The sequence below is a fragment of the Crocodylus siamensis genome, chromosome 2, assembly GCF_052110815.1.
Source record: "Crocodylus siamensis isolate JL-2025a chromosome 2, ASM5211081v1, whole genome shotgun sequence".
Classification (NCBI taxonomy): domain Eukaryota; kingdom Metazoa; phylum Chordata; order Crocodylia; family Crocodylidae; genus Crocodylus; species Crocodylus siamensis.
The window spans coordinates 132,707,817-132,730,980 of record NC_143396.1 but is presented as its reverse complement, the minus strand read 5'-3'; the positions used below and the strand labels follow the sequence as shown (position 1 = coordinate 132,730,980).

The 23,164-nt window shown below is 44.5% G+C and overlaps 1 protein-coding gene across 15 annotated transcripts in view; it reads left to right on the top strand.

The window, feature by feature from the left end:
* ADGRL3 (adhesion G protein-coupled receptor L3) overlaps nt 1-23,164 on the top strand; it is an 875,465-nt gene that overhangs the window by 284,958 nt on the left and 567,343 nt on the right. The gene's annotated exons all lie outside the window — the stretch shown is intronic.

Genomic DNA, 23,164 nt, shown 5'->3' with positions numbered 1-23,164 from the left:
GCTTTGTTTGATGGGGCCAGACTCTGCCTAACCACTGCCATGATAAAACTTTGAAATTGGCCTCCACATGCTTGGAGCAATAGAATACTTCATCATCTCCAAAGCCATCCAGGCTCGGAGCCCAGAAGGTATCTGATAGCACAGCAGGGTCCAAGTCTGTGCAGAAGATGAAGCAGCCCATGAGCACAAGTTTGTTGTAGGGAAATTTTACCACCCATGGAAAAACCCAGATGGTTGGAATCATCTGGGTATGCAGGTAGCAGCCGGAATGTAGACAAGATATCACAAATATCCATCAATGTCTTTCTCCGGATGCCTGCGCTTTACAACCAGATAGTCCAAAGATTGATCTCTCATATGCTGCGCCTCTAAACTGTCTCATCTGCAAAACATGAACCTTTTAAAAGTAATATTGCTTTAAGACTCGCGTGTTATGCTTGCCTGGAATTAGCAACAGCAAGAAGGAGGACATGTGAAAACTAGCCCTGGGCATAAAAACAGAGATGGTTTCCGGGGGGGTGGAATTCAATAAATGAGACCCTTTTTGCCTTCAGAGTGAGAAGAGTGAAAGAAGAAAAAAAAAAAAAGACCTGTTTGAATATGGCCATTTGACACAACAGCAATAACTGCCTGGTGTTTAGTGGTGAACATGTAACTGGTATGACATCACAATGTTTTGTTACATGTGTATAAAAGTCCTTCTTACTCACTGTTTTGTGTCATGTTCTGTTAGATCTCCAGGGGCACAGAAATTGCCAGGCTGTATCAGTCTAGTATCAGCTAGCACCACATCACTGCCTATTTAAAAGGAAAAATGCTACCAGAGGCAGTTATGGGATGACCTGCCCTCAGGGAAAGTTTCTTTCCAATTCTCAATAATTAGAGTTTGGTATATAAATATCTAATTCTTTTTTTAAATCCTGCCTGGTTCTTGTCCCTCTTAGTGACTTGTGGGAAGAAGTTCTATGGTCTAATTGTGTAACGGGGTGGGCAAGCAGGGAAGGGGAAGGAGAAAGCTTTCCTTTGTGCATTTTTTTAAAATTTTCAGTCTTTCAGTTTTGTTGTATGTTTCCTTTAACGAGCCTTACAGTGATGATACAAATAGCACTCCCAGTCTCCCTTCACTGTACCATTTGGTCTTCTTATCAACACCCTCCTTCATGTTGTTGTTTCAAATGCAGTGTTGGTTCAATGAGTCCAGTATGAGTTGTGTGCTATTGTGGTACATATGGCTCATGAGAAAAGACATCTGTAACTCACTCATGCTTTAGCAGCCATGAGTTACTGTGTCTCTTTTGTACCCATAGGATAAACCGATCTCACTATTGCCCTCTTATTTAGAAGCGGTGAAGATTGTCTTATACATATATCATTCTCCCCCTTTCTCCTGTTATAACATGGCTTGTTAAATTAACATAAACCACTAAATAAATGTCCATTAAATCTTTACTAACTGGTCAGGCAATGTTTGTGGTTGTAAACAATGTCTTTATTTTTACAACTCTTGCAATAAGAAAAGAAAATATTCACATCCTAAGAAGGAAATTAAAGCACGTGGAAAATAGAAAGAGAGAGAGAAAAAAGCAAAGTAAATGTCTTCTGGCTGTGCTGTAGTTGCAAATTCTGACCAGGCTTTCTGTACACGAGAGGATGGCTGGTGTTCCTTCATATGTCATTGAGTAGGTCTACAGAATTTATTATGGGTCACAGTCCAAAAGATTGCTTTAATTCTGTTCATGCAAAAATTTATTTGAATCATGAGATTTTAAGCACAGCTCATTAGCGCAGAAAGGGGATAAAATAAATTGGGGGAGCCATTAACAACAATGATTAAAATTTATCACAGCAGTACTATAATTGGTACCTCAACTGAGAGAAGAGTGAAGTACTCCAAGCTAGTTGTATTAAGTGTTCATTTCTAAGAGACTGACAAAGATTTATGGCTTCTTTTCTATAAGTCCCATTTAGTCTCTGTGGCACTACATCTTTCCTGATGCACATAAGAAACAGTTAGTGTTAATGGCAAGACAGTTTCTGTAAAGGATATATTTAAAGTTTGAATTTTGGGGGAAAATGTTAGCAAGTCTTTAACTATTATGTTTCTGAAATGATGAATTATGTCTAAACTGTGCTGTAGATGTCAACTGACATTCATTAAAAGAAAAAATCCCATCACAACCTACGTTTTATTCAATTGGTGAATACCAGCCAAATTAGGAGCAAACTCTTCTGATTATTCTGGTTTCTTTGGCTCCTCCAGTAACGCTTTTGGAATTTAAATCTCAGACAAATTTGTGATACTAACTCTGGGATAATGAGACTTCTAAAAAAACTACTCCTTCAGTCCTCCTGCACACAGAGAACATCCTGTACTAGAAGCCATATGGGGGTTTCATCATTTTGGTGGTGTATATAATACCTCCTGTAACTAGATATAAAAGAATACACAGGGACTGTTCATCTTTTTGCTAACACTGGTTGGTGTAAATCAGGTTCACCTCTCGTTTTCAATGATATTTACCCTGGTATAAAGCCTGTGTAAAGAGAGGAAAACAGACCTGCCAGCGTTCCATTTTCTGTAGCCTTTTTCACCTCTACAGAGTGATAGTCAGTGAAAAACTGGGGCTCCTTTTCTTCGCTGAGGTGCATCAGCAAACCAGCCTTTAGAGCAGGTTCCTTTTTTTTAACCTCTGGGAACCCCTGCTTAATACTCAAGAAGTAACAAAACATTTCTCGCCTTGGCCAGCACATTTTGTGTACATGGTCATTGCAGAAATCTTTTTTTCTGTGTCTGTTCACTTTGGGAGTTGCATAGCTGGTATTTTTGCATTTGAGCAATGGGTATATTGCTATCGCTTAGCTCTTTTCTAATTGCAGCAAGTTTAGTTGTATGGCTTGTGACTGCCACAGCAGTGTGTGGAGGGCTAGCACACCACCATTGCGTGGGGTGGAAAGACTGCGAAGTCTGTAGTTCATTAATACGCTTTAGTGGGGTCACCTAATGCTAGTTTAGTATCTCATTGTTTTAGACGCCAATTAGCCTGGTCCAAGGTATTTAGTAGTTTATAAAATCATAGCAAAATATGGCTAGAAGGGACCTCTGGAGTTCATCTAGTCCACTCCTCTACTCAAGGCAGGATTATCCCTATGCAAATCATCTCATATAAGTCCCAGCCTGACCTAGTCATAACACTGCGATCAACCCTGTCACACAATGACAAGGTATATTGCCCAAAGACACCAAATTGCCATGAAGTAGTCATTCAGGGCTGTCCAACATCTGGGCAGCTGGCAGCGAGAGGGGTGGGGCAGGGTTGGTGCCTGTTGTACACACCTCAGACCTGGAGGGCCACTTGCCATGCATACAGCCCAGCCAAGCCAGCTCTCCCCGCTACATACACAGACCCCCCCCCCCCCCCGAGGTCCAGGCACACCGTGTGTGGAGTTCACCCTTCTGTCTCCATGTGCAGTCTGGCTCCCTCCCTTGCCATGCACCCAGCATGGGCACCCTCCCCTGCCCCTCCCCTCCTGCTGTATGTGTCATAGGGGCATTCTGGGTCTTTCCACTGTGTGGCCCAGTCCTCAGGATTAAGGGCTGGAAGCAGAAGACAGGGACTGGGGGTGACCCCAGAGACACGAACTGCCATTAACACAGGAACAGTGAAGGAAATGGCAGCTAGATAGGAGTGTGCAGCCCTTGCATTAACACCATGCAGCCAGCAGGCTGGCAGTTGGACATGGTTTATGTGCAATTCTAGCTATGTAGTTTATCCCAACTATATTCTTGAGTGCTGTAGGATTAAGATGAATCAGCTTTTAGCCATTTATACACATACGTTTGTCTGCTCTGACATGCCAGAAATCCAGTATGTCGGAGCAGATTCGATTAATTGAGTCTGCAGAGCATACAAACTGATGCGCTCAGCACTGTGTCGCATGTATTTGTATAAATGGCAAAATGCACATCCGCGCTAAGAAAATGGTGATGCATTTTGAAACTAAAACACCTTTGATATGCTTTAGTTCAAAAGCATACCACTGCCATTTTCTCAGTGCTGACACATTTATCCATTTATACAAATGCATACGACACGGTGCTTTTACAAGCACCCAGCACTGTCGCATGCGTGTGCCCATAGTACCCAAATTAGTTGATGCTTTAAGGGAAGGAAAAAGAGAACCCCAAAACTTGCTCTGAAATAAGCAATAAGCTAGACAGAAATTTTCTTTTGGGTGGATAAGCAAAAGGTGTACCAGTAAACAGGATAACAGCTAAGCAGAATTCAGTAAATCTGATTTTAATTCCTGTTTGAGGAATGCACTGATGCATTGATTTAAATGCAGTTTAATGTGTGTGTTTCTATTTTCTTCATACATGCTCCCCTGTTCTCAACAAGAACAATTGTCTGCCAATCAAAGTCATAGCATATCACTGCACTATTCAACACTGCCTTGTTTAGTTATCTCAGACTGTCATAATTATGTTTTCATCCTCATAAAGATGTAGAAGAATCAATTAAAACCTGTTTTATTCTCAACATACAGTATTTTGACACATTTGAAAAGCAGGAATGCCCCAGCAAAGTTCCTGTGCAATTTTTTAAGTGATACATGATTTCAGTTTTATTAAAAGTATTAATTAGAGTTTGAGTCTCCAGTTCAGTTTTGGTTTTTAAGGGAATAAAAATGTTCCAGAAACTGGAGAGAATAAGCTATAACTATAATACCAAGCAGAAGCAAGATGGAGCTGGAACCATTAAAGAATGCACAGGCTTATGCCACAGTTCTCTTGGTTAGAGGTTTATCAATATTGTCCCTGAACAGTATTGATTTTTCTTTTTCTGTATCACTACAACATAGGTTTGCTGTATACCACGGAGACAGAATTCATATGTCTCCAATTCCGAGTGACTTTCAGATGGATTCCCTTTGGAATTGCCAAGGCCTAGTGACAGAATTGTTGGATTTGTAAGATGAGCTTCCACTATGGTGGTTATCCTTTAAAAAAAACTTTTCAATTTTTCCCCAGATAACTAGAAAACATGAATGTGATGTTTCTGGCATCTCTGTATGTGGTATGGGGGGGAATACCGTGCTGACATTATTTACTTACAAAGAAAAGGAAGCATTTGTGAGGGTGGTCAGTGTATTTTTTTTTTTTTCAGATTTGATCATTTTAAATCGCACCTTTGAGATGTAGAATGGCAATAAGAAAGGCTAAAATCTAATGTCATCCTCTAGCATGAACTGTGGTTATTTTATGAAACTGTATATATGACCATGGCTTTATGAGATGGGGTGAACAGTCTGAATGACACAAACTGAAACTGGATAAAATCATGCAGCTGAGGGGTTGATATTCTGAAAGGAGCCAGAGGTTCTGGGGTTCCTTTGCTGTAAAGGTAGTGTGATACTGTGGGGAGAAAGGTAGCCAGACTGATAAAGCATACTGTGCTAACTAACTCCAGCATGCCTTTCTTATAAGCCATCTAGTGATACTGGCTTCAATTCCAGTTTCTCTTGCTTTGAGTTTTGAGTCTCTAGTGCTTATGTGGACAGTTTGGTCATACGTAGAGCTATATTCTAGCAGTGTCTACTAGGCATTGACTGTTCTCAAATGAGAGTAGTAAGACTCAAATTGGGTCACAGAAAAATCAGCAAGGGGGGAAAAAGGCATTTAAGTCTCACATCTGCCCTCTTTGGCTGTGTACAAACATTCAGGGAGGTTAGATCGAGTTACAAATGGCTAGCTGATCCAAGGTAAGTTGGAATGGGGGGGGGGGGGTTGGGGGATCGGGGGGCAAGCAGGATCCACAGGAGGGATCAGGGGTAATGGAGAGGCAGGCAGCATTCATGGGAGTATTGGGGACAAGTGGGGTCTGCAGGAGGGATCAGGTGAGCAGGCAGTGTTGGGGGGGGCAGGCAGGGTCAATAGGTGGTTGGTGGGGTCTGAGAGGATTTCATAGACATTAGGGCTGGAAGGGACCTCGGGAGATCATCGAGTCCAGCCCCCTGCAGTATTGTGAGGCTTTGGGGTCTATGGTGGGGTCTGGAGCATGGGGGGATTTCTCTTTTTAGCTATTTTTAGCCCCCCAAGCTCATCCTTTTTCCCTCACCCAACTGATACTTCCTCAGCACTTGGCATTTGCAAATGCATATAAAACTGGCACTAGGAGTGGCTTGCAGGTTTGGGAATTTACTGGCCTGGAGGAGGAGAGGGCAGGGACTGCCTGGTCCTTGGCAGGGGTGTGGGAGTTGTCTGTCTAGAAATAGCTCAGTGCCACGAGGATGGGTAGGAAAGCGCAGCTCCAGGGCTTTCCCAGTCTTAGGGCTGTACTGGGAACTGTAGAGAAGTTCAGGAATGTTAGATTGGTCTAAAAATCACTAATTTGATCTAAGTTAGACTGCCTCAGATGTAGGGTTAATTTAGATCAAGTCAGCCATTTTTAGACTGATCTATCTGTCCTAGCACTTATCTACAGTTCACACATAGATGGGCCTAACTAGGGATTTAAGTGGAAAGTCTGCATCTGAACAAACTAAGTTAGATTGTGTGGCCATTTTTAACATGATCTAGTCTCCCTCTAGCCTCCCTGAATGTCTGCATGAGCCCTTTGAAAGTTAAACATTTGTGAATGTTTCAGTGCAGGTGGCACTAAAATATATAGACAGGTAAAACAGAGAGCCTCATAGAGGAGCGTGCTTCAACTGATCATGTGCGATTTGATGGTAACATTATTGGGACACCAATCTTCTTCCTTGCTTTCTTTTTTCCCTTTTGTTCCAGTAGCCCCAAAGCGAGGGCAGCATATAAAAAAGAAGCCTGTTTTTGGCTGTCTGTAGCAAGGGGTTTTTCTCTTCTGACCGCACTAGCCGAGAAGGTGAGAGCTTGGTAGCCAGGTAATGGTGAGGAATGGATGGCAAAATGGCCCCTTGACTGAATTTTTAATGCTTTCACCACTTTTCACTTATTAAAGGTGTACGTTGCTTTTGGGAGAACCATAGCCCGAGATACCCATCGAGGGCTTCTCAACCACCCTACAAATGTCTGATGTTTCTTTTTATGACCTTTGTTGCATGCAAGGAATTGGAGGTTTGGGCCCACGACAAGAAGTAGAAATATTGTGTTGGTGGAGTGCTGCGGTAAATTAGTTGCTAGATTTTGGAGTACAGCTGGGTGGACAATGCTGCACAGAGGTTTTAGCTGTGCTAATGGTAGAGGACGCATAAGGCAGGGGATGCTGCAGAAGGTGCTAAGCTGAGAGTGGGTGCTATGTGTAGAGGTTCTGTCATTGGGACCTGAACCGTCAAGGTTGAAATGAAAGGGAGGTTGTTGCTATACACTCACCCCCACTATGTCATGTGTCAGTCTCAGGGTTTTATCAGGAGGTAATAGAGAAGTCCAGTCCAGTGTATACTCCAGAAAGTATGTGTGTGTGTGTGTGTGTGTGTGTGTGTGTGTGTGTGTGTGTGTAGTGGGGGCATTAGTGAAATGAGATGATGTGAATTCCTTGCATTTTCCAGCTACAGAGGTGGGATATCAGCTCTTGCTTCCGGCCTTCACACTCTGGTTTGCATGGTCTTAGATTGATGCAGATTTCTGAGGTTCTCCCTGAATGCAGAGTGGGCAAAACATGAAAAATAATAATAATAAATGTTTTAAAATGTTTGTCTTATTTTTTCATCTTTAATACAATCAACCTGTTCTTGAAGGCATCAGTGGACAAATGAAGTCTCTGGAAACCCTGAGACCACTGCGGCCCTTAACGGGAACACTTTGGGAGAACCTGAATAAAATCCAGCTGCTCTGGAGGGAATGTGGGTTGATGTCCATAACTTGGATGAAATGAACCCCTGCCAAACATTGTGACTTGTTCCTCAGGCTCACAAAAAAGAAATTCTGAAGACTTGACATTTTTTCATTTTAAAGTAGACCAGATTGCTCTAAAGGTGAAGCATTTTCAGGTGAAACAATGAGCAGGATTGAAATGTCCTAGAGGTTTCATAACCTGCTCCCTTTCAGGAGGTCCATACTACAGATTGTGCTGTGTTATCAGTGTAATCAGGATGGTTCCGCATGGATGGAGAACAAATACTTGCATTTATATAAAAGTCTGTTGCTAAGTGCCTCCTTGGTTATATGAAAGTGTGCATATTCATAATATCCCCCATCTTTCACTCTGACTGCAAAATCTTGAGTGTATTCAGGCCTAAAGCCCCTTTGTGTCAAGCAGAGCTGTCTGCCCCCCTCTTTAGTTAATTCATGTCTGTGTAGTGACGTAAGGTTTTTGCCCTTTCCTGGCAGCTGGCAGAAGATGCATATATAGGGTGACTGTATTATTTTTAAGGAAATCCAGGACACTGTGTTCTTCCTCCCCCCCCACAAGTCAACGGCACTGCTGCAGGCAGGGGCAGGGGTGTGGGGCACAGTTCAGCAGGGAGACGGAGTGGCATGGTGCATGTCCAGCCTGACTCTTCCTGAGCAGTGGCTGGAGGTGGGGGGCGGTCTAGGCTGGACACTGCTCCAGTTCTCCTGTCTTGCTCCTGCACAACAGCAGTGGTGCCTGCTCGCCCATGTATCTGGAGCAACACACCACTCTTCCTCCCCGCCAGATTGTGCCCAATGCCCCTGCCCCTGCCTCTGACTTTTCACCAGCCAGATGGGACTGACCTACAAAATCCAGGACACTCCTAGCCAAACCAGAATGTATGGTCACCCTATGTATACAGGCACTCATGCACCGTCAGTAAGCTCCCAGGGTCCTTTCAGCAGGAAGTATTTACCAAGAATGCACTTTGCACTCTCTTATCTCAGCTCCTGTGGTACAGCTGTTTGGAGCCATCAGTTGCACACATATGTAGGACTGCTTGTTAATACTCTGGCTCCATTGCTCTTGCCCTCTCCTGACCTGCCACAGGAACCACCTTGGGGTTTAAACCTACTGGGGCTTAATGCCTCAGTTTTACTAACCAAACTTCTCTAAGCCATTGTCAATGGACTTGTAGGGTGCTCATGATGCTTGACTGTGCTTCTTAGATGCTGCTGTAGCTTTCTTATTTACGAGGCAGGCTTTGGCTGGGTATTTGCTATTTTGACTTAGCTGCAGTATACTCATGAACTGGAAAAGGGATACCCACCCCCCTGCCCCGGCATGAGTGCCAGAGCATGGCATGCAAAGGCATTTTACTTGGCACACATGCCTCAGGGTAGACAATGGAGAAGGGACCAGAGCTGCCCTGCCACATCAAGGATCAGGCTCCTCATGAATCCCCTGCCATCCACCCCTTGCACGCCAACAATTCCAAGTGGGGGTTGGCAGGTGTTTTTAGTACTCTGCCCAAAATGCTGCGAACCCCTGGACTAGAATAACTAAACTTGTATTAATTGTATCCTAAGGTCAGTTGGGAATTAGAGAGGAAGGAGCTGGGGCAGTGAGACTAGAAGGCATTATGGAACACCAACTGCATTGGTAAACAGATGGAAGCAAAAGCAAGCAAACAAAAGTTTGTGACCCCTTTCCCCATACCATCCTTCCCACAAACAAAACAAAACGCAATGAAAAAGCCCGAATGACTGGACTGCCGAATGACTGGACTGCCTCTGTAATGAGAAGATAGACTAGGGATAACCTGTCTGAAACCTGAACTGAAGAATGTTACTTTGCAGAAACTTAATTTCAGGAATCTCATTTTCTGTTTTTGTTGGTAAACTGAGATCAACTAAAGATCTTGACCTTCCTTTAATTGAAATAGGTTTTTCTTTTGCAATTTAGATATTGCTTGTTTTGGGGTCTTTTCACTTATCACCATTCTAGAGAGAGAGGCTGCTATAAATGTAAGGTAAGCATTGGTGAAAGGACCTTAATGTTTGATTTTTTTGCCATCAATTGGCTTTGTTACATCTAATAGATTTCCCATCACAGTCGATCTGTGTTCTCTCTTGCTCAGTTCCTGGCTGGAGCCAAGTGCTAAACAATGACACTATATATCTTTCTGCACAATTTGCCAATTTTGGTTACTTTTGAAGACCACTGTTCCTGGTTTGTCCTTGTGAATATCTCTTACAAAGAGAAAAGCACAAAGGACTGATTGCTTTAACAAAACAGTAGCAACTTTTCTTAGACTTTTATTCATAGCAAAATAAATCAAATAGAAAATGTGATAAAAAATAATCACCTCTATTTGTCCTCTGTGGTTTTTCAAATTACTGACTAAAATATCACTTTTATTCTAGTTTCTTTTGCTGCTCTGATCATTAAATACAGTGCTTTAGTTTCATACTCTGCTCCCATGGAAGTCAACAGTATTTTGACCATTGGCCTAGAAGGAGCAGAGTTAGAATAATATTGACCACTTGTGCAATTTGTTTCCATGCAGTGTCTGAAATACAAAATTCTTGTGCATTTTTCCATGTATGTGAATGCCCCCTCCTTCACGTTTACTTCACATGACCATCATCTTCTATACGGAACAAAATTTGGTCAGTAATGGCACTTGCTCGCAAAATTTCACAGCAGACTCTGATACATCAAGCTAATTAACTTGCTGTACAGTTGCCAGAGGTGTTTAATTACTTCTCTGGAATCAGACATGCTATCTCAAATTAACCATTTCGCATTAACTGGTAAGTTATTTTACTTGTGCTAGATTAAGGCTCTCGTTTTGAGACTAACCTCAGAAGCAACCCACATACCTTATTTTCTTGCATACAGTGATTCTTGCATACATATTTTTGAAACACAGAATAAAGAAAAAAACGGTATTTTCCCTTGTAGTAAGTAATTGAGTAGTTCAGTTAGGGATATGAGCCTGGCCATTCTTATTTTCCCTGCAAATCTAATGCAGACTACTTTCACTTTTATCTGATAAGTGGCAGAAGCTGCTCTTACCTTATTTCTTCCATTTAATGCGCACCTCAATTTCCAGCAGCTGTGTTGTTGTTTTTTTCTGGGTGGGGGGGGTACTAGAGGGGAGGGGGACAGGAAAGTGCATTTTTATGGTAGAAAATATGGTACTCTGGCACCTCTATAAATCCATTTGGGAAGAAGATAGAAGTGGTGGAATGTCTAGATGGGTGTTCAATGAGACATTGTATGTATAGTCTTAAAAAAATATGTGTGTGTGTATGTATATGTATATGTATCTGTATCTGCCTGGGGACAGAGCTCAGAAAGCCCTTTCCAGTTCCTAAGTATAATTTGGTGTCCACCTTAGAGTCCCAATGATATGTCCCTTAGACTTCTAATAGTTTCTGATTGCAACAGATAGTAGTTATTGAATTGTGTCTTTGCTTTGCATTGTTGATTTGTCTGGTATTCTGGAACTGTACATTTTAAATTATATTTATAAATAGGTAGTCTCAGTTTTAAAATGATGAAATCATTAATGTTTCAAATTCAGGTAAAATAGCTCAAATTTTGCAGACTAACTGTGACTAATAATGAGGGTGTTGCATCTAATGGTAAACACTGCAAAGATTGGTTAAAATGTGAATTTCTGCAGGATTTTGGCAGGTAACTTCTACAGGCTCCTTTCTGAATATCCCAGCCTGTGACTCATCCCTCTAACATCTGTGGGACAGCTCACAATGTAAGCATAGAGTTATGAACATACTTCAGTCTTTGCAAGACCCAGCTCTACATAAAAGAAAAAAAGAGTGGAGAGAGGCTCAGTTAAAATAAGTACAGTTTTCTAATAAGCACTGCATACCTTTTAACCTACAGATGGGAAAAATCTGCATGGGGAAAGTATCAGAGTAAAAAAGTTCCACCTTTGCTATAAAAAAATTGAGAGGAGGAAAAAAGAAAAAATATGTAGGAACTGAACAAGAATACACTGTGTTTGAAAGCTTCTCTAAGTCTGCCCCATCCATGTAGTTGGTCCAATAAAATATACGATCCACAAAAATCCTTGTTTTTCTCATATTTCCTGAACTGTCACCGCCACAACATCACTCCAAACACTTCTAAGAATAATATATTTATTAAGGGGCTCATGATATCAAACTATTCCAATTGTACTCATGTATGAACTCAGTTACAAATATAAATACAACTACAAATAGTGTAAAAGAAAAATGTAGTTACAACCTTTCTGTCCAGTATTAGAGCAGAAATCTTGTGTCATCTTCTGGAATCTCAGATACCTTCCCTTGGTAGGAACAGCCTTTGATTCCCCTTGGATCTTTTAGCGAATAATATGCTGTAATGGGCGTTTAAGAAAAGTGTTTAATTTGAGGCTTATCCAGGCAGACGCATCTTAGATTGCTGATTTCAAAACAGGTGTATATTCTCTTTTGGCCCATTGCTACTGATCCTTTGGTTAGGAGGCATGACAAGCAAGGAGAGTATTTCACATTCCTTGTTCAGCTACCCATCACAGTTCACGTCTTAAAAATCACGTATGTCCTGATTGTCCTAGCAATTAATTTCTGTAAGAAAGCACTCAAGGAATTAATTAATTTTAGCCTTTCACCCACCCAAACGTTTTATTGTTTAGTAATTTTATAGTACCTTTTAAAAAGGACACCTGCTTACTAAGAGCAGTATTTTCAAAGAGTATTTTCTCTTTAAAAAATCAAAATGTTAGACTGTTAATCTTTTAGCTGTAATCCTGACCACATATGGTTGTTAAAAAATTCCATGACATGTTTCAAGAACAGGGATTTTAACCTGAAGTTTATGGCAAAATTCCATCTTGGTTAATAAGATCTGTGTTTCTAAAACTCCCTCATAGTTTTAGTTGGAAAAGTTGGTCTTTATCTTTAAAAAAAAACAACAGGTGTTCTTTCTGGTTCTTGTTATTGCAGCCAGAGGGCAGTTGGTTTTCAATAGTGTGGTGATTCTTGTGGTGGTCAAATGCTTTTTCAGCTTTCCAAATGAAAGGCAATTTTATTTATCAGTGATGCTGTACGAGTCTGTAGGCTAAAGTCTGATTTTTGGAATCAGCGGACTTGTTGTGGCCTTACCCCAGGACAACACAGTTCAGAATCTGATTGAAAGCTTATCATGAGGAAGAAGGGTATGGGGGTGAGAGTACTACTCAATGGGTAGTTGTTCATGGTGGGCCAAACATTTTGACTTTTTCCCTACTGATGGCAGTGGAAAGGTGGTGAGTCAGAATTGAGGAGTATATCTTGCTTTACTGGCCACTAGGCCTGTGAGAAGTGGCTAGTTTTCGCTTCGGATTCGGCTGTTATGGGGACAGTGATTCAATTTGCTGTCCCAAATCAATTTGGCCAAATCTCTGAATCCGTCTAGCCAGGCCCATGCCCCACCTGCTCTCCCAGCCTGGCAATGGCTGCTCCTCCCGCCCCGGCTCCTGGCTCTTGTTTAAAAACAAGCCCAACTCAGGGTGCTGCCAGGCGGAGGGTGATCCCCACTGCCCCATGCTGCATGGTGGGGCTCTGCACGATCCCCCAACTCCCCCTTGCTTACCCAGCTCCCCCATGGGTGCCCCGCCTGGGCCAGCTCCGGCTCTTTAAGAAAACAAACAAAAAAACCAGACTCACTGCTCCTCTCAGCAGGGGATGATCCCTGCTGTCCCTCATTGCCCCATGCCATGTGGGGGACTCTGCATGGGCCCCTGAAGCCCTGAGACTGCTGCAGGAGCAGTGAATCCCAGGGCTTTTCTTGTTTTTTTTTCCTTAAACGACTGGAGCTGGCCTGGGCGGGGCACACATGGGAGGGCTGGGGGAGTGGGGGGACTCGTGGCAGAGACTCCCATCCAGTTTTGGGTGGTGCATGCTGCCCCGATGTGTGCTTCCCTGCCTTTTTTTCACATGGGTTTTTCTGACCCTGTGATCTCTCAGAATCAATCTCCCTGCCCCCACTCCCCCATCACAGAGGACACCTGAATATGTGGTGTGTGGTGTGGCAGATGTGTCTGTGGTGCCACATACTGCATGGCTGCACTCATGTGGACATGGCCACTAGGAGTCAACGTAAGGGAGTTTTGATATTGGCTTCTGTGGGGACCAGGTTAAACCCAGTTAGGTCTATGGAATTCTGCTTGACAGTAGTAACTGTGGAAGACTTCTGGGTGGTTGGTAAGATGAAGTTTAATTATAGGCACATTAGATTCCTCTTATTTGGATAGCCTTTTTCCATCAAAATTATGCAAGCAAGTGGACTAATAAACAAACTATAAGAAATAAAAAAGAAACAAACAAAAAAACAGCTTGGAAAAAGGTAGCATAATTTCTGATTGTAATGTGGCACTACTGCAGTCAGTCCAGGCATTTTTCCACTGGGGCTTAAAGACTACTGGCAAATAAATTGAAAGTTATGGCAATTGCTATTCAGTCACATCTTGTGCATCACAGTGCTCTGATACTTGACCATGTGGATATGAACAATGAAAAGAACATCCCACATATCACAAATCTGTTCTCCCCAGAGGTGCATTGATATATCAGCGACATATCGGATCAGCGCCAATAAAAGATAAATTCGCATTATTGGCAGTCAGCTTTTTTGTCCACTGTAACCGATAATGTCATTGATAAATGCCACATGCATGCACCCAGCTGCAGCATGCACGCAGCCAGGAATGCAGCCCAGCAGCTTGGAGAGTGGTGTCCTGCCGTTAAGTCTGTGGAAAGGAAGGAAGAACTGTGCGAAGGGCCAGATCAAGACTGCCACAGTGAGTGAGGGAATGGCTGTGGGGGCAGGTGCTGCCCAGCTGGGGTGGTGAATGAGACCCCAGGAACAGGATGAAGCTGTGGGTGGCTTATCTTGGGGGTGCAGGTGGGGGGGTGTGGCTCCCCACCACTATGCACACTCACAGGGGAGGCATGAGGGCCATGCGCCCTCCAGATTTGTTTGTGGGGTAGAGGTGGCCTGTCTGCTGTGTGCTAAGGGCCAGGGGCTACACTGACCTCTGCTTGGCAGGGAGGCAGGGGTAGGGCTGCTCTCAGGGTGCACAGGGGCAGAGCAGGTGGTGGAAGCACTGGGAGGGGTAGCTATGGGGAACTTTGTAGTAGCTGTAGCCCACCGCATAGCCACCCCTCCTTGTGCCATCGCCTGCCCCATCCCCACCCACCCCAAGCTCAACCTCCTACCAGGAAGAGTCTGGTACAGCCACTGGCCCCTGGTCCTGAGCCCACAGTGGGCAGCCCCCCCGCCCTGTGCACATGTCCAGGAGGGCACATACCCCCATGCCTCCCCTGGGGGGTGTGCAGTGGTAGGGAGCTACCCACCACCCAGGCCTCCCAGATGAGCTACCCGCATCTCCATCCCACTCCTGGGGTCTCACTTACCACCCTGGCTGGGCAGAACCTACCCCACTCCCTCCCCAATCCTTCCATCTGCCCTCTCAATGCCCCTTCCTCCCCCCCCAGACTTACTGGCAGGAAGTTGCTCTCCAAGCTGCTGAGCTGCATTCCTGTAAATCACCTACCAGATCAGTATTGGCTGATATTGGTAGTTAATCATCAGCCATTGGTATCGGCCAAGAAAATCTTTATTGATGCACTCCTAGTTCTCTCTTTCTTTCAGACATGAATGAATGATTTGATGTGGCCAATATGATGGTTAGGACAGGAAACAAGTATGTGCCCCAAAATACAAAATATTCTTTGTAATTTAATATAACAAAACACCTTAAATAAACATTTGTCAAATTAGAACAATATTTCATAATCTGAAATAGTATGACAAATCACGTGTTGTCAGCAGAAATCTCTTTCCACACACTGCTCAATCTTTGAATTGTTGGGTTAAACAAAGCTTGACTGGCTTTTTCTTGTTTTGGTTATGCAAAATGCAGTGAAGCAAAATATGCTAAAAGCCACAATTCAAATAGCAGGGGAAAATTTGATTGTGTAGGCAATGCTTTTGTTCTATGAGGAACTATGCAAAAAGCCAAAATATGTGAATGGCATTCTTTTCCTTTCCCTTTTAATGTCCTTTTGACAAGGTATTTACCAGAATTCTCAGGCTGACTGGAATCTGATTGGCTGCACCATGAGTGCTGCTTCTGTGGCCTCAAAATTGTGACCTTTGGTGTGCTGTCAATGGTGTGCTTTAGTGCTCGCACCACCCTAGCCCCTATGTGAATAGCCAGCATGTGATGAAGTGGAAAGTACTGTAACTTCTTTATCTCTTTAAATGTGACTGAGCCTTCATAAAATAATGAACATAACAGATAGGTTGATGGGACAGAAAGGGTCATCCTTGGTTAGACTCTGCCCTTGGACTTGGAACTGGGTTACATTTCTGTTCTGGGTGCAGCCTGTTTGTAGCAGAAGATCTCAGCCTTAGCGATTCCTCAAAGGTGAAGGTGTTTAGATGTTCACCTTCTCAAAATCAGTGTGAATTGGGTGTCTGAATATCTTTGTGAAGCTGGAGCTAGAGATCAAACATTCCAAAAAATGCCAGAGCTAAGCTACTGTGCTCGTATTCAGGCTCCAAGATAAGTGGTCTTATTTCAGAAGTGCTTAGCATATTGATGTTGTTGCTGAAGCCAAATTAATATAAGCCCGTTTATTTAGATACCTAAGTTTGGATTCGGGTATCTAACTTTAAACACCAAGTTTGAAAACCACAGTCTTAATCTGTCCATATCTCCGTTTCTCATTCAAAAAATTTGGGCAGCCCTCCAACTGATTGGATCGAGCCTGTGGGTGGGCACCTACCAATTGATTGCATCTGGTCCACAGCTGCCCCCATGACACTCCACAGGGAGCCAAACCCCACTCATTCCCCCCAGGGCAGTCTGTGCTGTGCTTCTGTCTGTGCCTGCATATGGCCCCAGCTCCAGCCCTGGCCAGTGTGCTCAGCTTCCCAGTACAGCTTGGCTCCCCCACCTCCAGCTGCTCTTCTTCCTGCCCCTGCTGCCATTCTGGGCAGCAGGTAATGTGGAAAAGTGGTGATAGCTGTGGAGTATGTACAGGGTACCACATACCCAGACAGGTAGAGAGGAAGCTGCAGCCAGGTGGCTCCTACCCCAGCATGCAGTGCTCCAGCTCCAGCACCCTGGTGCGTTCCACCCATTCCATCTACCCAGCACAGTGAGCAACCACCGGTGAGTGGCAGGTGGGTAGAAAGCTGCTGAGAGCTGGAACCCCAAACACTGGGGCAGGAGCTGGCTGGTTACAGCTCCCCACCCTGGCTGGCTGGGCCTGTGGTGCCACCATGCGCCTCCATGGCCTCTGCTTTTTCTTCTGCTATCTGATGCCTGGAGCAGCACAGCAAGGACGAATGGAGGAGGAGGAAGAGCTGAGTAGTACTGGGAAGCTGTGTGCGCTGGCCAGGACCAGGGCCATTGGCGGACACAGGCAATAAGGCGATATGCAGGCTGCCCTGGGCAGGAGTGGCCAGGGCTTGGCCCGTGCAGAGTCCTGTGGGAGAAACTGCAGGATGGGGCAGGGCAAACTGCATCTGCAGCACACCTCCTGGTTGAGCTCTGCTACACATACCCCCTGCCTCCCCTTCCCTCTACGCCTGGCCAGCTCCCAAGACCGAGTGCATGGGCAGCCCCCATACACATGCGCGCCCCTTCTCCACCCCCATAATACAAGAGTAAAACTTTATTTTGAGCTATTATGCAATCACCTCTATGTACACTACTGAAAAACACATAAATCAGGACAAATTATTTTTTGAAATAAAATTAAAATATAGTAGTTGTTATGTTTGCTTTTTTAGTATATGCTTTTTTTTTATCTATGCTTTATTAAAATGATATCTTCTGAAAGACTTTATGTCTGCAGCCCTTAACAGATCACCAAGTGGAGGTGGGGGGTGGCAGTTGGTTGTTGTGGCTCTGACTCTGGCCCTGAGCCTAAGTTGTGGCCAGTCAGACCCACAACAGCTGCCTGCCCATCCTCCACTTGCCCTTTGCAGCTTCTGCCGGCTTCCCTCCATTTACTATCAAAAACAGCTTGGATACAGCTCAGACTGCATTCCCCCCCGGGCACAGAGCACATGGAAAATTACATCCACTGCCTGGCCAGTCAGCGGCATTGTTGCTGCTGCATGAAAGCCGGCAATGGCTGTGCTTCCATGTGCTGTGCTCTGGGAGGAAAAGGAGCCTGAGCAGCATCTCATAATAAGGGGGGAAAGGGGAAAGAGGTAGTAACTATTGGAAGTTGTGGGGGGGAAGGGGCAGAGACTGAGGAGTGGGGAGGTGCAGGTGGCTGAGGGGAAGGTAGGCTGCAGTGGGGAGAAGTTGTGGGGGGCAGAGAGCAAAAGGGATTTCTGACCCCCCCCCCCGCCCCGCCACTGCTTTCCCTGTTGTAGCAGTGTCGGGAGGGGTGGGAGTTGAATTTACTATAACCCTCCAATAATTAGTTTCTGTACCTGAAAAATTATAACACATTTATAATTCTTCCATACGCAGAATCTTAATTACTGAGGGTTGTCTTAAATTCGGGGTCGTCTTCATTTTGAATAACTATGGGAATAAGTAATATGCCTATGAAGAAAAATAGATGCAAGAGCTAAATCATTCTTGTTTGCAAAATCAAAGGAGCCATGTCTAATTTTAATTACAACATGAAAGAGATCATTAGCCTGTTTAAATCCGGAAAATAGCATTTTTTGTTGGTACTACACTGTTTTTTCCTTCAGGGAGCAGTAAATATTTGTTATTTGTAGCCAGATCTTGACCATTCTGTATTCCTTTTACAACTGCTTATTTAAATCAGTGGAAATACCACAGCTGATGCCTAGATTTAATAGCTATTGGAAACCATATTTTCATATGCTGCTTTTTTTCCTGACCCAGAATTTTTTTCCAGTATTACCTTTCTCATCTACAGCACTTTCTGCAATGGTGACATTAGCTTACTCAGCTGCTCTCCAAATTATGAGCATAAAAATGCTGTTTGTGTTTTTCTCCCATATGTGCTGGTCCATTGACTTTGGACATTTTATGTCAGAAATCGGAGATGAGTGATCTTTCCAATGTGGGATGCTGGCACAACGCTGGCACAAGGTAAAATGGCTATGAACTGGTTATGAACACAGGAAATTAGAGAGATCTTTTAATTGTCAGGGTGAAGTTCTGGAATGGACACAGAGGGCACCTATACACATGATGAACCTCTGCTCCAATGTGTGCTAATTAGTGTGCTCCAGCAGCCTCTTCATTGTATGTATTTAGCATCTCCACATTTCAAAAAGGTGGTGGGGGTGCTTTAACTCAGGGGTTGTCTTGGGATAGCCCTATGGGGTACATGTGGGCAGGGAGGGATGGAGTACCGCCACCCACCACCCCATACCTCTGCCTCTTAGGAGCAAAGCTGGGGGGGAGGAGGGACACGGGCAGTGCCACCCCCCTGCTTTGTGTCCGGCTGCGCGCCCCCTCCCCTGCCCGGCTGCATGTCAACTCCCCCCTCTGCATCTGGCCACCAGGGGTACACTTACCTAAAAAAGGTTGAATGACCTTTACTTAAAGTGCCCTTGCTGCCATTTTGAAGCATGGGATGCTGAATACATGTGACGTTGCAGGTGCTTTAATTTAAAGCACCCTTCCCCCCACGTTCCACCTTGGATCCCGTGTATAGGCACCCAGAGTTCTTGGTTTAACCATTAGCATATATGTAAGTTATTTGCAATTCTGTGTTGAGGTATAGAAGTAATTCGTTCGCAATGTGATAAGTGCTTGGTGATCCCTGGTTTTACAGCTTTTTCTAACCACCTGCAGAGGCCATGAAGGAATTCTGCCCCTGCTCCTTGTGAATGCTATATTGGTTCCTGAGAGGTTTTAGCCTTCTGATTCGGACATTCACCACAACCAAGTCCAGGGATCCACTGGTGTGCCTTGACATTACCTAGAAAGTTCCTGGGTAGGTGGTCTCTTTCCCCCATGCAGGATGAAATCTTAAGAAGGGAGGAATTTATTCCTCAGATCACATGGTAAGGACTAAGGGTTTTCTATCTTCCCTGCAGTGTGGGACATAATCCTCTTCTGGGACCCCCTGAGGATTTAGGAACCAACTATTTCTCTTCCACGTCAGTGGCACAGTAACGGTGGTTCTTTCTCTCTGCCGCTTTCACTTGTGGCATATCATAGACTGGTTTTAGTGTTTCTAGTTTTGTGTCTTGTGGGGTGTGAGAGTTTGACGGGAACAATGTTTAGGTCCTTTTGGATAAATGTTTGCCTGGGAATCCAGGGGACTGGACTTGACATCCAAGGAGGCCCTCTCCAGGCCTACACTTCTATAGGTCAGGGTTGCTACTTGTATTGAGAGTTATCTCTAACTTGCTTGCTTGTCAATTCCTAGCTTTAGAACATCTCTGCAAGATTCTTGTTTTAGATGAGATAACTTCAACTAGGCAAGGTCAGGCATTGTTCATGGGTCTTATTTCTACCAAGACTACTTCTTAATTTGTATCATTTGGTTGAGTAATATAACTCCCCTAATATTTTCCAAGCCACTTACACTTAAGTAATCACTTGTACTTATCTTCAGCTTAAACCTCATTGATTTTATTTCTCATTGAAAACATCAGTGGTGTCAAATATGGTCCCATTGCCTTGCAGTCTATTAGAAATAAAATTATATTAAATGTCTTGTGGGGTGTGAAGAGGTTAAGTCAAGGAGAGTCATCCAAGAAAATCAAGCTGGTGTAAAACATAAATCTGTTTTATACTTAAACTACATGTCACCCTCCAGCCAAAAATAGCATTGATCATTAAAACCCAATTTGCTGCTAAACATTAATAGACATTTATTACATAACAGAGCTGAAAGACAATTAAACTTAACTTTTTCCTAGAGGAGTTTCTTCTAAAAAAGTGTTACTCACCTGAATTGTGTTGCTTCTCTCCTGTGCCAGTAAAATTTGTGTGTGAATTATAATTCACATGGAGAGACATGCAGTTGTTCATATATATATATATATATATATACACACACAAAATGGAATTTTTATTAATTTGTGATTCTCTTGTCTTGCACTGTTCTGAATATTGGCAAAAAAAGAGAAAGCACTTGAACTATTTTTTAATTATAATGTAAAGCAGCATAAAAACAGAAAACTGCATTCTCTTCATGAAAAGCAAATGATATCCAAGTTATTTGCTATCCATTTGAGAAGGATAGGGAGCAAGAGTGAACTGAAGATGCAGTGTTGTGACATGTATTTTACATGTATGCAAACTATCACAGCCTCATGGCTGCTTTCAGTGCAACTAGCTGGTAAAGTTCTGTAACTATTGAATGAAAAAGAATAGTAAAGGAAAATAACAGCTGAGAGCCATAGGACTCTTCAGCCTGGAAAAGCGCAGGCTCAGGGGTGATCTGGTGGCCACCTATAAGTTTATCAGGGGTGCTCATCAGGATCTGGGGGAAGTCTGTTCACCAGAGTGCCCTAAGGGATGACGAGATCAAATGGTCACAAACTCCGCTGCGACTGATTCAGGCTGGACATAAGGAAGAACTTTACTGTCCGAGCACCCAAGGTTTGGAATAGAATCAATAAGTCAGAAGGGACCTAGACAGATCATCTAGTCCAACCCCCTGCCATGGGCAGGAAGGAGCACTAGGGGTGGGAGGGGTCATAAAACTCCAGCCAGGTGCCTATCCAGTCTCCTCTTGAAGATGTCCAGGGAAGGTGAGAGCACCACCTCTCTGGGAAGCCTATTCCAGGCTCTGGCCACCCTTACAGTTAAGTAGTTCTTCCTAATAGCTAATCTAAACCTATCCTCCCTCAGCTTCTGGCCATTGTTCCTGGTGACTTCAAGGGGGGCCCTGGTGAACAGACTTTCCCCAAGTCCCTGTTGGTGGCCTCTGATAAGGTTGTAGGCAGCCACAAAACCCCCCTCAGTCTCCTCTTGTGGAGACTGAACAGATTCAGGTCCCTCAGCCTCTTCTTATAGGGCTGGCCGCGGAGGCCCTCAACCATACGAGTGGCCCTCCTCTGGACCCGCTCCAGGTTCTCCACATCCCTCTTGAAGTGCGGCACCCAGAACTGGACACAGTACTGCAACTGCAGCCTGACCAGCGTCCCGTAGAGGGGGAGCAAGACCTCTCTGGACCTGTTAGTGATGCCCCTGTTGATGCATGACAGGGTGCGTTTGGCTCAGCCTATTGCATCATCGCATTGACAACTCATATTCATCCTGGAGTCAATCATGACTCCAAGATCCCTCTCTGCCTCTGTGCTGCTGAGACGGTCAGCCCCTAACTTAAAACCATAATGCTGGTTCCCCCTCCCCAGGTGCAGCACCCTGCACTTGTCCTTGTTGAACTGCATCCTGTTCAGATCTGCCCACTTCTCTAACTTATCCAGGTCTGCCTGGATGCGGTCCCTGCCTGCCGGTGTATTCACTTTACCCCACAGCTTGGTGTCATCAGCGAACTTGAACAGGGTGCTCTCCACAGCCTCGTCCAGGTTGCTAATGCAGATGTTGAACAGCACTGGCCCTAGGACTGAGCCCTGGGGGACTTCGCTGCCCACACCCTCCCAGGTCGACATCGACCCATCCATCAACACCCTCTGGGTGTGCCTCTGGAGCCAGTTTGCCACCCATGTGACTGTGCATTCGTCAGTGCTGCAGTCCCTCAGCTTGCCCACCAGAATTGGTGTCGAAGGCCTTCTGCAAGTCCAAGAAGATGACATCGACTTCCTCCTTCACATCTAAGCTCTTTGTTACCTGGTCATAGAAGGAGACCGGGTTAGTCAGGCAGGAACGGCCTGGCACAAACCCATGTTGGTTACCCCTCAACATCACTTCCCCTGCAGGGCTCTCACAAATGTGGCCCTTGATAATTTTTTCAAAGACCTTCCCCAGGATAGAAGCGAGGCTGACTGGCCTGTAATTGCCAGGCTCTTCCTTCCTCCCCTTCTTGACAATAGGGACCGCGTTAGCCCTTTTCTAGTCCTCAGGGACTTGGCCCGAGCACCAGGAGTCCTTGAACAGCTATGCCAATGGCTCCGCAGTGACACCAGCCAATTCCCTCAGCACCCGCCAATGAAGGTCATCCGGGCCCACCGACTTGGACACATCTAAGCCCTCCAAGTAATGCTTAACTAGGTCTGAACTAACAGTCAGGGGACTCGCATCCTTCCTGGGCTTCTCTACGCTATCACCTAAGAGCACCCCATTGTCAGCAGACAGGAACACCGAGGCAAAGAACTTGTTGAAGAGTTCTGTCTTCTCTTGCGCGTCCATCACCAACTGCCCTGCCCTGCCTCGTAGGGGTCCAACGTTA